The sequence below is a fragment of the Chamaea fasciata genome, unplaced genomic scaffold (assembly GCF_029207755.1).
Source record: "Chamaea fasciata isolate MVZ Bird 193981 ecotype frontalis unplaced genomic scaffold, bChaFas1.0.hap1 SCAF_13, whole genome shotgun sequence".
NCBI classification, from domain to species: Eukaryota; Metazoa; Chordata; class Aves; order Passeriformes; family Sylviidae; genus Chamaea; species Chamaea fasciata.
In genome coordinates, this window is record NW_027094098.1 from 9,211,869 (window position 1) to 9,226,317 (window position 14,449).

Genomic DNA, 14,449 nt, shown 5'->3' on the forward strand with positions numbered 1-14,449 from the left:
ACAGGTCAGGTACACACCAGTTCTCCAGCTCTGCTGTGTAGGGAACCTACAGCGCAAATTGATCTGTGGGGAGCATGACCCCAAGTGTCAAAACGGGGCCTTTAACATTTTCCACTACCACCAAACCTGTTTGACTGAATTGCAGGTTAAAAAGGCATTGTGTCTGTAATTGTTGGGCTTTAGAGAGAATGTCTTTTCCTTTAATGAAATACCTTGCTCATTCCATTCGAAAAGGAACCAAAGACTTCTCAGGTTTATGATAAAGTTGTAAAAATTTTATTTACCCCATATTTCCTGCTGGGTTATTTACGAGGCATTTTGTCAGTTCTCATAAAACTGCCTAGTAAAATATATTTTCTTACAAAAAAAATAAAATCATTTGTGCGGAACTTCTTGAGAGCAGTGAGGACAGAGTTAATGGGATACACACACGTTCCGACCCTGGGAGAAAACAAAACAGAACGAAAGCCAGGCATTGTTGTGCTGCATTAGTTAATAATAGCTCTAGAGCTGAAATCCTGCTCCCACTGATGTTACTGGAAGTTGGTCCTTAATATAAAATAATCAGAGAACCAGCTGCCATTAATTACAGAGCCCCAAAATGAACCTGAAATGTATCAAAGAACCCAGAAGAAACACTTCTATTATTTCACAGGAAACACCAGCTCAAAACGTTTTTCTTTAAATTATGGTGGTTTAGGTTTATTTAAGCTGGGGATGGATGCAAATTGTCACTCAGTCTGGAACCCCAGGTTAGTTGATTATTAATACAATAAGTTTTACCTAGTTAAGGGTCAAGAGACATGACATGCTCCTTGACGTAAACCTGGAGGAAATCCCCTCCTGGTAGTTGCTGTCAAATAAACAGCCTGGGCACAGGAAAAGCATGACCCACCCACTCCAGGCACAGCTGGAGTGCATTTGCCTCTCTTGGAGCACAGTTTTTCAGTTTTGTATCACGTTTGCATCTGTTCAGTTCTCTGTGGTCTAAACTTTTGCTTTTGATTCCAGCAGTGCTCATGTTCCCTAATCCCAGTGGGAATCTTGAGGCACAAAGTTCGTTGTGCAGTATTATCCCTAACACCCTTCATTTAAACCCTTGCAGCTTCACTCCAGCCACATTCACCACTTGCAGATAAGCAGGACACAGGTAAAAAAGTCCTTTCCATGTGGCAGGCTTGGCCTCGCTCAGTCAGGAGCTCGGCAAAGGTATTCTAGCTTGGAGGCATCAGAAATATAAAGGAAACAAGAAAATAATGAATAAAAGATTTAAAAAAACATACAAACAAAACAGGGGACGTTGTTTTTAAAATAACAAGACCTGGATGCTGGGAAGCGGTCAGAGGTCTTTTGTTCTGTGCCTGTACAGCACTTTGCACAATACAACCCCAAATTACAGCTGAGCTCTTGCTCCTGCTACCCTGCAAACATTAAGAAGCAGCAGCCAAGTGTGGGAAGCAGGCAAGGAGCCAGGTTTGCAAAGGTATTTAGTGTGTAAAAACACGGGGATGTTTATTTACAGATGTTAGTAGAGGTCCTATTTCCTACAGGAGCCAAGGGGCATTAGGCTCTCACTCTAGCAGTTTATCAGTAGCGCCAGGATCTTTGTCTTTAGGTACAGATAGAGCTGGACTTACCACTCCTCTCAATAAGATTTATTTTTTAAAAGCCTCTCTTATCACGGGGTTACTCTCTATGTGCGCCTTTTGCAATGCAAGGTCCTTCCTCAGCCACAGAACCTGTGACAGCATTTAGCAGTGACAGGTCCATGCTGCTTTGGGCACGTGCAGATGTTGGACAGCACTTTCCTTTGGTACAGCTGTGTTTCTCTTGGGAGGCAGGGAGGTCATGAGGTGTCTGGGTGATCCAGGGGTCTGGAGCTACCCAGAAATCCCTCTCAGTCTGCTCTTGGGGAGTTGAAGGGGGGAACTGTCTGCTAAACAGAGCAAGGGGGACTCCCTGGAGAGCACCTACATAGACTGGGATGTACCAGACCTGAGCTTTAACAAGCAGTTGAGGAACTGGCTGCGATTTTAGCAGCCTAACCAAACTGGAGCAAACTTCCTCCAGCTCAGCCTTGGTAGAAGTGTCTGATAGACCATAAAATGCCCTCCAACTGCTACATTCTCCCTAGACTGAACTAAGTCCACTGGACTAACTCAGCAAGCAAATTCAAGTTGGACTCACCTGCAATATTTTTCAGTTGTCTAGAAATAAATGCAGTGGAACTCCAATGTTGGTAGTCTGGAGAGAGAAGAGAAATGTGTCTAAAGGCTCTCTGGATGTGACTCGGAGTGTTGAGTAGGTGGAGTTGGAGAAGGAAAGCCATTTCTATTCCAGATATCAAATAAGCTCTCAGGAAAATTCCTCCCAGAGCTTAATTCATTTAAAAAGAGAACACCTTTGCCCCCCAGCTTTCAAGAGGTTTTGGCATCCTCTACAGCCAGCACAGTCAGTTGTTCCAGAATCAACAGTTTTGGTCAAAGACTGACAAGGAAAGGCTGCTTTGCCTCAGTGCACCAGGAAGAAACCAGCAGACACGCGGCAGACACCTTATTTGCACTGGTGGGACTAATGCCTTTGAGTCAGCTTGTGAAAGGTGAGCTGGCAGGATGTTAGCATACTGCACGCTTTGACAAACCCCTGGTGATGAGAGAACTGCTGGAGACCAGAGCAATCTGGCCCAGGAGGAATGTTTCTCTCCATTCCACCAGACCGTGCCTATTAATGGGGCAAATTCCAAAATTAAAACTACAAAAAGCACCTCCCTGTGCTCCAAGGCAGGGGTCAGAACATATGGTGCTGAAGCTCTAAAGCTGCCTGCTGCTGTCTTTAGGAGGGGGAACATAAAAGGACACAGATAGTGGAGATGTGCAATGGCCCATGCTGAGGGCTCTGAAACGCTGCCATTGATGGGAGTCCTTGTCAAATCATTCCAATCATATGAACAGACATGAGGCTTGTAGCTGCCCCTCATTTTTTTACTTCTTTGCAACCAGCTGTGTTGTTTCTCTTCCCTACTGCCAATTGGCATCAGAGACCAACTTATCCACAGCAAACACAAAGATTTGGGTTGTCTGAAGGCAGGCAGGACCCTCATCTAGGGAACACTCTGGGGCTGTTTAATAAAGTTAAGACACCAGAGAAGCATCCAAGTTTTCCCACCGTAGCAGAAGAAGATGAAATTCTTTAATTGTTTGTGTTGAGTGAAACTCATATAAAAAGAGGATTTGAGGTTCTGGGGAAGCTTTAGAGTGGAGTCTGACCTTAAGCCATGTTTCTGAGCAGCATTGCACGCTCTCACACTGTGCTCCCTGCACCCACTCTGGGAACTCAGCCCTCACTCATATCCCTCTTACTCAGGAGCATGGAGGGATTCAGGGAGGCAATAGATATTTTGTCCTATAGTTAGTACAAGATCTTTTGGGGCTTGTAGTCCAGGCAACTTAAAAGAAGCTGTTCCTCTCTTGGGCAGACAAACATGCAAACACTCTGCATCCCATTACAGCTCAATTATCCAGTTATGCAAAAGTCATAAAGTGGTTTGGATACCAGGTTGGAGTCTCTCCTTAACCCCAGTTTATGCACATCTGCAACGTTTAACCTATTCTGCTGTCATTCTACTCCACACAGTCCTTATCACAGAGCTCAGATGTTTCCAAAGAGTAGTAAAAGGAATAGACAAATTAAGTTTAGCATGTGAATTTGACTCTGAGTGGCAGATATCTCATAGGACAATCAGTTTTCAGAATTCTGTCCTCATCTGGAATTGAAGTTCTGTGACCCTGCTAAATTACCTGCTATTTAGACCCAAACAAAGTCCTACCTGCTAAAATCCACCCAAATTTGGAATTAGTAGTGGTCACATGAAATCTAAGAACACAAACAAGCAGTCACCAGCCCAGATTCATACTGGAAACAACAGTAGAAGGATCTGAATCTTCCTAAACCACAGACAAGCTCATTAATGCTGTAGTCAGCTTTGTGTCATCTCTTAATCTTGACAAAAACAAAGTGGATTTTGGTGGTGTTGGTTTTTAGTTGGTTGGGTTTTTATTTGCTTTAATTGGGAGATACAGGAATCACTAGGAGCTGTTTTAACTTTTTAATCTTGAAAGTCCTTATGGGATGGGAACTCTGCCTTCCATCCTTCACCACCTCACATTCACAAGTCACTTGTAGAGATGATGAGAAGCCTTTCCCTTACAGATTGCATGAGTTTTGTTGTCATTTGAAATATCGTAGCTTTGGATATCATCAAAGTTGTGGCACAAGCACAGGCTTAAAAGGTGAAACACAGAATGTTTCTTTGGCTCAAAAGATGCCAGGCTACTTGCCCTCAAATGCCATCTGGCACAGTGGAAATCTCACTAACAAAAAAAGCAAGTAACCAAACGGACAATAGAGGAAAAAAACCCCAGTCATAACAGGACTTACTACTTACTGCTTTTCCTAAAATTTCCCTATTTTAACTTACTATACCTCTATGAGGAATAACGAAAGAGACTAGGGCATTTCAGTCTGGGAAGTGAATGAGAGAGTAAATGATCACAGAAGGCTATAAAATGCCACGTGGAACTGGCAAAGGTGAATCAGGAACAATCGCTGAGCAGCTTTAATGGTAAAGGGTAGGGAGCAGCTGGGGAAGCTGGGAGAAGGCAGGCTCAGAAGAAACAGAAGGCAGTGTCTGGGCACTGTATGCTACAGCCTGGCCCCACTGAGTCTCTGTTTTGAAAAATAATCCCGACGAGGGCTACCAGCCCTGACAAAGCCAGGCTGAACAAGCACCAAATCTCTGCATGCTCAACTGAAGGGCAGGTCTGGTTAATGACCCGAAGCCTTTGTGAGGGGTTGTCTCAACTGCAGGGAAGATAGATACTTTCAATCAACCTTAAAAAAATAACTGTACCTTTTTTCTCCCTGAAAGTGACATGCAAGTGGATCAAGAGCCTCCCACCTTCTCATAATCCTGGATGGCAGGAATGTTTACCAGTCAAAGCATGGCACAGGCTGGTTCAAATTCTCATGCTGCAATCCTGGTTTAACCACCAGTTTATTGCATGGCATTACAAAACACATCTAAGGTCTTGGCATATATATGATGGGTGTCAATCAAGCAATAGCCAGGGTTCTGTAGTCTAAACTTCGGCTCAACTTGAGAATGTCACTCTGCATGCTGGTATCTCAGGAGGGTGGGACTTCCCCTAACACTGCAAAGGTTTAAGGGTGCCCAAGTGTTAATTGTGCACATTTGAATCAAAGTGAGTAAATTAACCCCAGTTTTTCAGGGTAAGTTGGCAGAAGGCAGAACCATCTGCAAATTGAGAAATGCAGACAAGGAGGAAAAATGTTAAGTTCTGCATCCTGAAAGAAAATGCAAATCTTAGGGTTTGGGGTTTCTGTTTCAGTGCTGGTCTTCTCTGATTCTACACCTTCTGGCACAGGAATGAAACCAGTCTAATTTCAGTAACTGGCCAGGGAGTGCTCAGGCTTTCTGAAGTCCTGGCCTACTTGGTTAGCTCTGTTTCCGAGACAGAGAAACAGCAATCTTTCTACTTTTAACATCAATAACACCGGTTATTCTCCCAAAGAATTATTATCAACAATTCCTTTGCTATATTTACAAAGAAGTGGGGCTATTCTTAGAGAAAACACTAAAAAAGCCATTTTATTTAGCTTTCTTGGCAGTTACACAAAAATGTAAGGAATGTAGTGAGTTAAAAACATCAAATCCCCAGCACGAGCCTATAAGCTTTCTAAGGCATATTTACAGTATAGAAAGCAACCACTTTCCTATTTTGTAGAACAAACAGGGAACCTTCTCTTTTCCTCCTAGCTGTTCCTGAAGACCAAACATTAAGTTAGACACAGAAAGTAGCTTTTAATGGTGTGGGTTGTAAACTTCTAACACCTAGAAAATGGGACTTTATGTTACAGCCGTCTTTTCCTAAAAAGGAATTGGAGGCAAATTTTACTGCTGGTTTTAGGAAAGTTCTGAATTGGCAGCCCAGGATATCCAAACACTCCTTTAGCCACAGCTTGGTTTGGCATAGGGAACAGCAGTGCTAACTTCTTCCATGCTGGTGTTGGCATGCAAGGGCATGCACCCCAGAGAGGCGGGGACTGGGGAAAACACTGTATTCCCATAGGGACTCAGCTCAGTGTGGGGACACCAGCATTTGGAAACACCAGCAAGGGACCGCCCCATTGTCTCCATACCTGCGACAGCATCTCGGTGCTTGGCTCCAGCCTCTGAATACCATTAGGAAGAATCTCTTAGAGGCATTACTTACTGCTTAAGAAGGAGACTGTGTGGTGCATCCAGATCACAGCTTTCCTGATGATGCTGAAAATAAACAAACAAAAGACAGGCATTATTGCCTCAGATTTTGGGGTGGGGGTTAATGAGTTCATCTCTTAGCTGATGAAAATGGACAAGTGCCAGAAATGTTACATGTATTGCATGAAGCCCAAAAGATTCCCAAATAGTTGTGTCAATACCTCCCATAAAGAATAGTCTTTCTCACTTTCTTCGTAACAAAACTCAGTTGCTGGGATTTTGTAAATTAACTGGTATAGAAAACATACTGCAAGGGATAATCCTCTACAGGTAGGATTTTTTTTCCAGCTCTAACTAAAAAACACCCCTCCATGTATCTCTTAAGTTTGCCAGTGTTGGAGGCCTGCTGGTCTCCTGAGCCAGTTTGAAACTGAAGATCTGAAAAGGCTCCAGATCCCATTCTCCATACGTGAAATTAGCTCAGGTCTCTGAGGTTGGAGGGAGGCTGGAATCATACTGCCCTATCCCAGCCGCTGAACTGTATCACCATTTGTTGCTATTCTACTGCTAGAAAACCTGTTGTTCAAGATACATTTTTCAGTGGGTCCCTACTGAACCTTCCTCAGGGTGGTGATAAAACTGCTCTGAAGTACTCTACAAGCTTTTATTTTCATAACCAATATTCATTGGATTTATTCAGATTATTATTCTTTCTTTTCTGATCCTTATGTAAGATAATGGCTGAAAAGGTCAAAATCCTTCCTTGACCTACATTGTATCAGTGCTTCAGTACTGGAAATGTGTTTGGTTTCCTTTGCCCAAATGGAACTGGCCACAGTCCTGAGGGTTCTATCGTTGTCCTCGCAGCCAAGGGTGCAGTCTCCCTCTTCCCAGGCTGTTCCAATGTGCCACAGCCCTGACACTGCAGTGGAAAACAAACATATCATGCAATCATTTTGCAGTGACATATCAGGACCTGACAAATTAGCCCTTTGCAACATCCTGCTGCTCCATTAGCATGAGCTAAAACCAGCAGGAGAGCAGCTTGGCTCTCACTACCCTGCCATGGAGCAAGGCAATGCCAGGTCGGAACAAATCCTAATATGGCCCATAATCTCTCTGCAATGAGGGGATAGAACCTAGGGGAGTAATTGCTCCTTGAAGCAGATGATGCAACCCCAGTCAGGATTTCTATGGGCTTTTGTGATTTGTACCATAACCACATGCTGCTTTTTCTACTTCAGAGTGATCAGAACTGAGCAAGGCCTCACCCAGAGAAAACTAGGCAAGAAAACAACCACAGTTGAAGGCATCAAGAGGAAAGGAGAGACTCTTCAGCCTTTGGCTTCCATTTGCTGTCATGTAACAGTCTCATCATTGTAAGAAGTGACAAGATACCAACAGGGTAAACAACTGTCAGACAGATTTTCACTGAGCCAGTTGACTGGGCCATGGCTGCCTTGTAAACCATGCCAATGCAGTGTCATTTCTAATGGGGGAATTTATACAGTATAATTATGTCAGAATTTGCTCCAGGCTACACACTGTTGTGTTATAAACCTGGCCATTGCCTGTGATTAGTCAGAGCTTTAAATAACACTGAAAGTAATTATATCAAGTCAGAGGAAGAAAAGTGGTGCATTCCAGTGCTTGCCACATACCAGCCCCTGAAGGGGGTTAGCTAAGAATGATGCCCCCTTTATTGCTGGAAGTTTTGATACCTTAGATCACATCCTCATCACCTGAATCACCTCAAAAACCATTTAAAGACTTTAACTTGGCCCTTGTAATTATGGAGCAGAGGCGACTTCATGCAAATGACAAGATTCCCAGATGATTGGCTGTAGATGGATGGGATTGAAATGCAAAAAGATGCAGGCTGCCTCACACAGCAGCACATGGCCAAAGGGGCTTTGCATCAGAGAGATCTCCAGGAATGTTTGTAGGCATGTGTGGATGTCAGGCATGCTGTCACCAGTGACCCCAGGATTATGGGCAGGTTTGGTTGCAGCAAAAGGTCACGTTTTTGGTCCTGATGGTGGTACTGGAAAAAGCAAGGCTCCTCCAGGCCTGCATGAGCATGGCATCACATTGCCAGTGCTCTGCAAAAGTGAATGCTCCATCCAGGAGGGACAGAAGAGAAAGTAATCTGGATGAATAATAATGGATGAAAGGTGAGCAGATTGCAGGGTTATGTGATAATTCTATTTTGCATTTTCTGTTAAAAGAGCCCTAATCATCCGGCATCTGTAGATCCCCATTGCCAAGAGAGAGAAAACAGATCCTTTGCTTTCCAAGTCATGCTAAGCTTCAGTTCTGTGATGGGGACAGAGCTGGCTGATACCTTCCTTGCTCTGGCTCTGGCCCCACAGGGCTGTTATAAGCTATTCTGCTTTGTAGCAGGTCTACTGAGGGCTATTACAGTGGCTGAGAATTGCCACCAACACAGCATTTTTAGTCTCACTCAGTCCTGCCTTCATTTCTTGCTCTGTGTCACAGAGGGTGCTACCCCTTCACTTTACCTTCTCTTTCCAGTAAATGCTCATTGAACATGAAGCAATGCATGGAGAACTCCAGAGCTCATGGGATGAGGCATCTGAGATGTTACAGTGAAATTGGACTGAGTCACAATCAGAAGTGGTGCTATTGCTGGTGCCTTACAGTGTCTGCTCTAGAAAAGGCTGAGACACTCAAGACCGTACAGATACACTTTTAGAAACTGGTAGGATAATTCAAGAGAAATCCCCACTACTTCTGCTTCCTCCTGACCTGAGGAGCTACAGCACGAACAATTACTTGTAGTATCCTGGTATTTCTACTTTTGTCTGGAATGAGAGTTAAACCAGGTCCTAGATTGACAACAGAAATAAGAGAGTGGTAGAAGATTAGCCAAATATTTTTTTTTTCCCCATAGATTTTAAAAGGTGCCTTTAATTTTATGACCCAGCATTCAGAATAGTTTTCATTTTTTCTGGACTGATTCACCCTTCCCCTTCCTTTGACCTGATAGAACAGTGACTGAAGCTCTAGGCTGTGCATCATGTTCCAGCTGCAGCCAAACTCTGTGTGGAGGTATCTGTCCACAGCTGCTTTTCATGGCTCTCATCCAGAGGTTGCCGCCTCTTCTGATCTGCCAGCACAACTATTTGTGCTATCAGCTATTTGTGTCATGACTTCCCCAGCTCAATCAAAATAGTCCTGCATACAGAAGACTGAAATTAGATGGGCTTTAAATACAGATACACATAGGTCTTTGCTTGGATGGGACTAAGGGAAGAACTGCTGTTAAACAGCAGGTTCTGGTCAATGCATTGGGCAAGAACCAGAACAAGCATCCATACAAGATATATAATGTACCAGCATTAAAGAAACAGGGTTGGAGGCAGCAGCCCTGCAGCATCCCCAGCCAACCTCTCTGCTGAACACACTCTCCTACTTGGTCTCCCTCTTTTCCCCTCCTTTTAACTTGACCCTCTAAAGAACTGCCTCAAAACACTGGGCTGGCCATAAAACCTAATGAAACCAAAAATTGCTTTTTGCTGCTGAGCATCCTGAACAGGCTCAGAGCAGCATCCAGTGAGCCCCAGAGCCAGTGAGAGGAGGGAGGCTGCTCTACAGCCACAGCCCAGATACTTTGCTGTAACAAGGTGTGCCTCTAGGTCTTAGTCACAAAATCTGCATTTCCAAGCTGCTGTGAAAATAAAAGATGCTGTAGGCAACAGAGAGGGGGAACTGAACAGATGTAAATTTGTGTTTTATATGAGAGAAAGGGGGTGGGGTGAAGAATAAAGGGCAGTGAGAAGAAGGATGCATTTTTTGAAAAAAGTACCATTGTTGTATAGGACAGGGTATCTCCTGAATTACTTCAAGTCTGATACTTTTACATCCACTTCTGGCTGGTAATTCCTAGTCATTTTAACTCATGTCATCAACTGTTCTAAAAGAGTCAACCTTGTAAAATTGCTGCTGTATTTATCAAAGTGCAGTCACATTATGTGCATGCATTGTGTCTATCAACTCAATAAAAAACTCAATACCTCCATCAAATTTTCCATCTGAGGTGCTTTATCTCAGTGTAAGCAGTTCAAAAGTATAAAATCTATATAAATATTAGGCGATAAGTAAAGGGGTAGGTGGTTGGTTGGCTTGCTGTGATTTACCTCCAGTACCTCCCTGGCCTGGAATACCTGGATGTTCACCTGGAACTGGTTTCCATTTTCACCTGGAAGGAGGTTTTGACAACAGGGATGCTTTCTGCTGAAGACTCCTTGTTCCTTGTTCATAAATTTGTCATATGAGTGGAAATACTATTCAGCACTGCACTGGGAGCAATGAAAGCCTGTTCTGACTGTAGCTCTCTGTGTCTGTGCTGTTCTCACTCTGACCATCAGAGTGCTGAACTAGCAGCCCTGGCTCATAACAGTTGTGCATTTGGCTGGTTTCTTACCACAGCAGAGCATTGAGAGGTGGTGTTGGCTCAATATTGCCAGGCCCAGGGTATCCAGCCTGTCTTGCCCAGCAAAGAGGGTGAACCAAGCAAGGTTTTATTCTGAGCTGCTTACCTCCTCCACTGTACAGAATTTCTGAGCATGGCAGGTGACGGATGCTTCAGTCCCCAACTGTGCTGGTGACATGTGGCTCTGAGGGTCTCTGTGCTGGCACAGTCCCTGTTCTGAGACACCTCAGGAAAGATTTCAGGGATCTTCCAGCTTCCCTGCTTGAAGGAGAAAGAGAAGTTAACTTTTCTTACTTCCTTAGACTTCTATTAATAGTCACAGAAGTTGCAGTGCTACAGCAGCCTGGGGCAAAGCAAAGCCCCACTGCACAGAGCCTTGTAACTGCAAGAGCAAGTAGAATAGAAGACAAGCCAAAGATATGTGTGGGCACAGATGCTGCAGTGTATAGCCCTGTATTCCTCTTCCAGACACCTCAGGAAGGTTTTGGTGACCATGGCTCTTGGATGAGAGAAGGGGGTTTTGCTCTGGGGAGTGACCCAAAGGCCTTTGAAGTCTGTCACCCAGCCCTGAGTCCCTCTTGTTCCTCTAGCAGTAATAGAAGCCTAGCACAACTTTGCTGGGGAGCAAGCAGGGCCAAGCAGCCTCTGATTCTGTCTTGTGCCAAATTATTTTTGTCCCTTTGACATGGAGTTGGAAGGAACAGATCCCTGTAAACGAGGGGGTGCATGGGCTATCAGAGGCATCATTCAGTTGGTGCCAGGTAGGGAGTCAGGGACTTTAAGCCTTAGAGGTAATAGGACTCTCATCATGGACTGCACCAGAGCTCTAAAGCTGCAGAGAAGATGGATTCAGCCAGATATGAAAAGGACACAATTTCCCTTTTGTTTGCCCTTCTTTAGCTGTCACCTCTCAAATACCAAATTTCTTGTGTTGGAGAGACGCCTGTAATATTTGGAGGAGAAGCAGTTTTGGGGTGGGAGTCTCAGATGTGCTGAGCTACAGCCTAACAGTCAGCTGCACCACAGCCATCAAACTTGGGGAGGGACTGCAGGAACTGGGAGGTGGCAGTGATTCACCATGTGAAGCCCAGGTGCCAGTGAGGACATGGATAAAGAAAAATGAAATGGAGAAAAATAATCGCTTTATTCTCCTATACTAACACGGCCAAAAAAGGTAACTGACATGGCTTTGCCCCATCTCTTGAGCTTTTCTGGAATAAAACCTGTGGTTTTTAGTGCTGAAAAGTGAAACTGATGAATTGCTGAATGAAATATGATGAGGTGGAGCAGTTGGGGAGGCACCTGGACAAGGAGGAGAGCAAGGAAAAAGGCATACCAGAGAAAAAGGAGGAAAGATTGGTGGAAGCAGAAGGCTGTGGTGTGGCAAAGAAATCCCTTCAGCAACAGTGTCCCAGGAGCAGCAGCCAGCCAGAGTGGCTTGCTCCCGGCCTCCAGCCTGGTCCAACTGCAACAACATCTGTTACACTTGAGCTCGGCTCCGTTAGTGGCATGTTTGTTTAATTGTGGGCCTGGCTTGTTATTTTGCTTCCCATTAGGAAGCTGAAGAAAGAAGGAGGAGGGTGTTTTCATTTTGAGGAGCATTTTGCCAGGACAATGAGGTTTTTTTCCATGGCACTGGGTAGTCAGAACTAGCTGTACTGCTTCACACGACAAGGCAGACGCCTCCAAAGCCCATTGTTCAACCTGATGCATTAAGGGCTCACACTTGTAATTTTGGCGCTGATCCCCTTGCCCCATTGTGTGAGGAGAATGGAGTGAAAAAGGAGAGTCTGTCCTCTTTATCTGGCAGCAAGAAAAGGAAGCAGCAGTGGTGGCAGTGACTGCTCTGCTCGCCAAGGTTTCAGCTCTCCTTTGGCAGTGGTGGGGAAGCAGGGCTTGATGGCTTTGAAATGTTCCCTGGTCACTCCCAGAAAAGTCACCCAGCTTTCAGTCTGCAGTAATTCCTTGGCCTCCCTCCAATTTTCCCAAATTCATCACTGTCTGTTTTGGAAAAATGACTTCTTCCTGCCTGAGCATTCAAGCTTTTTTGTTTTAATCAAATAGAGAATTGTTGAAAGGGGAATTTTCTAGTGCTTAACAGCAGCCCTGAAACCAGTACCTCTGCTGCTTCATGCATTGATGTCAGAGAACAGCCAATCCATGCCACTGTCCCCACTGTGTTTTCTCTCCAGATCTGACCAAGGTGGTGCAAAGGTTATCCATGACATGAACATCTCCTTCCTATGCCAGGGATGGTATCCAAGCCCCCTGAGCGATATTGGCTTGTCAGAGGAGCTGGCATGTGCAGGCATATCCTAGTGTGGTTGTCTTGCTCAGAGGCAGGACAGCTGACCAGGTTTCTGACTCAGCACCAAGCACAGACCTTTCTGACTGCAGAAAGCATGTCCTAGCAGCCACTGGGACAAAAGAACTTCAGGAATGGTGATGGGACAATACAACTTTGTACAGCACAGTTCTCCCGCTCCTTTATTATTCCTCAAAACTAGAGACACCAACACAAACTCCCAAGAGACACTTCAGACAACTGCTTAAAAAGCCAAGCAAGAAACCTCTTTCCTTAAAATTATGGCTGGATTTAAAAAAATGAACAGAGCATCAGAAACTTAAATATAAACTTAAATTATTAAACAGGCAATACAAACAGAGCCCAACTTTGCAAATATCTGCATATGCAAAAACCCCTGGGTACTTGGAGCTCAATGGCAAGGATTCTGTATCTAAATAAACTTATGAGGACCTGCCAGGGCACTGTGAATGCTTTGGGGTGTTACAGCAGGGATCCACTGCAAACCCCAGCAAGAGCCCACATTTGACCAGAACCTCATTAGCAGAAATAAAATGTCTTGGATTTTAAGCAACCTGTACAGAAACATCAGAAAAACAGTGGGAAAAAATTACAGTAAAGTCAGGAGAGAGATGCAGATTTTGAAGACAACTACAAAATGCTTCCCAGCTTCATTGTTGCAGACTCAAGAGTGTCCAGCCCTGCTCTGGCAGCACTATGCTCTCTATGCCCAGTCTGTCCTCCAAGGAAGGACCCAGCCATACCTGGTTGCATTGTGTGGATCCCAAACTTCATCCTCAGGCCTGTTGGCTCCGTGTTACCTTTAGAAAAGGAATTTCCTTTACTGCATTTGTCGGACTGCAGTTGATCCCTGAAGGGCTGAAACCAGCTCTTCAGTCACACTGGAGTCTCTCTGTGCCAGCTGCATTTGGAGCTTGGCATTTTGGGTGAGCTGCCCCAGCTGGTGGAGATTTGGGCAAAGGAGTCTTGCTCCTTTCACATTGTTCTGGCTGAGCATGATCTGACTGGGGAGGGATGGGGGACACTTTGATGGGCTTCTTCCCCCAGCACCTGGAAGCCAGTTATGTGCTGGCAAACTGTGGTAGGAACTTTAAATAACTAGGAGTCTTGCTGCCAACTATTTAGACTTACTTTACTGAGCTAATTCCATCCACATAATTAGATGTCTAGCTCCAATTAGATACCTTGACCATTAGAAACTACAGTTTCCAGCCCCACAGATCACGAATTATCCAGGGGCAATGGAGGACTTTTGAGTTTTTCCTGTTTCTAAAGATCAATCTCTGCTGGTTTCAGCTACATTTGACAGCCATGCTGGTAGAGCAGGACTCTCTCTTCCTTCCAAACATGTGCCTCTTACATTCTACACCATCTTGCCATGCCTGTC

At 44.6% G+C, this 14,449-nt stretch overlaps 1 long non-coding RNA gene across 3 annotated transcripts; it reads right to left on the reverse strand.

Moving 5' to 3' along the window:
* Positions 1 to 292: 292 nt before the first annotated feature.
* Positions 293 to 13,942, reverse strand: LOC136296490 (uncharacterized). 3 transcript variants are annotated; one of them, XR_010722948.1, is made up of 6 exons: positions 13,806 to 13,942; positions 10,843 to 10,994; positions 7,053 to 7,202; positions 6,294 to 6,346; positions 2,188 to 2,244; positions 293 to 441 (listed from the first exon to the last, which is right to left on the reverse strand). It is a non-coding gene; the product is annotated as an uncharacterized lncRNA (long non-coding RNA). The 3 variants fall into 3 exon arrangements; XR_010722946.1 differs by having other exon boundaries at positions 10,843 to 10,997; XR_010722947.1 differs by lacking the exon at positions 7,053 to 7,202 and having other exon boundaries at positions 10,843 to 10,997.
* Positions 13,943 to 14,449: the final 507 nt, after the last annotated feature.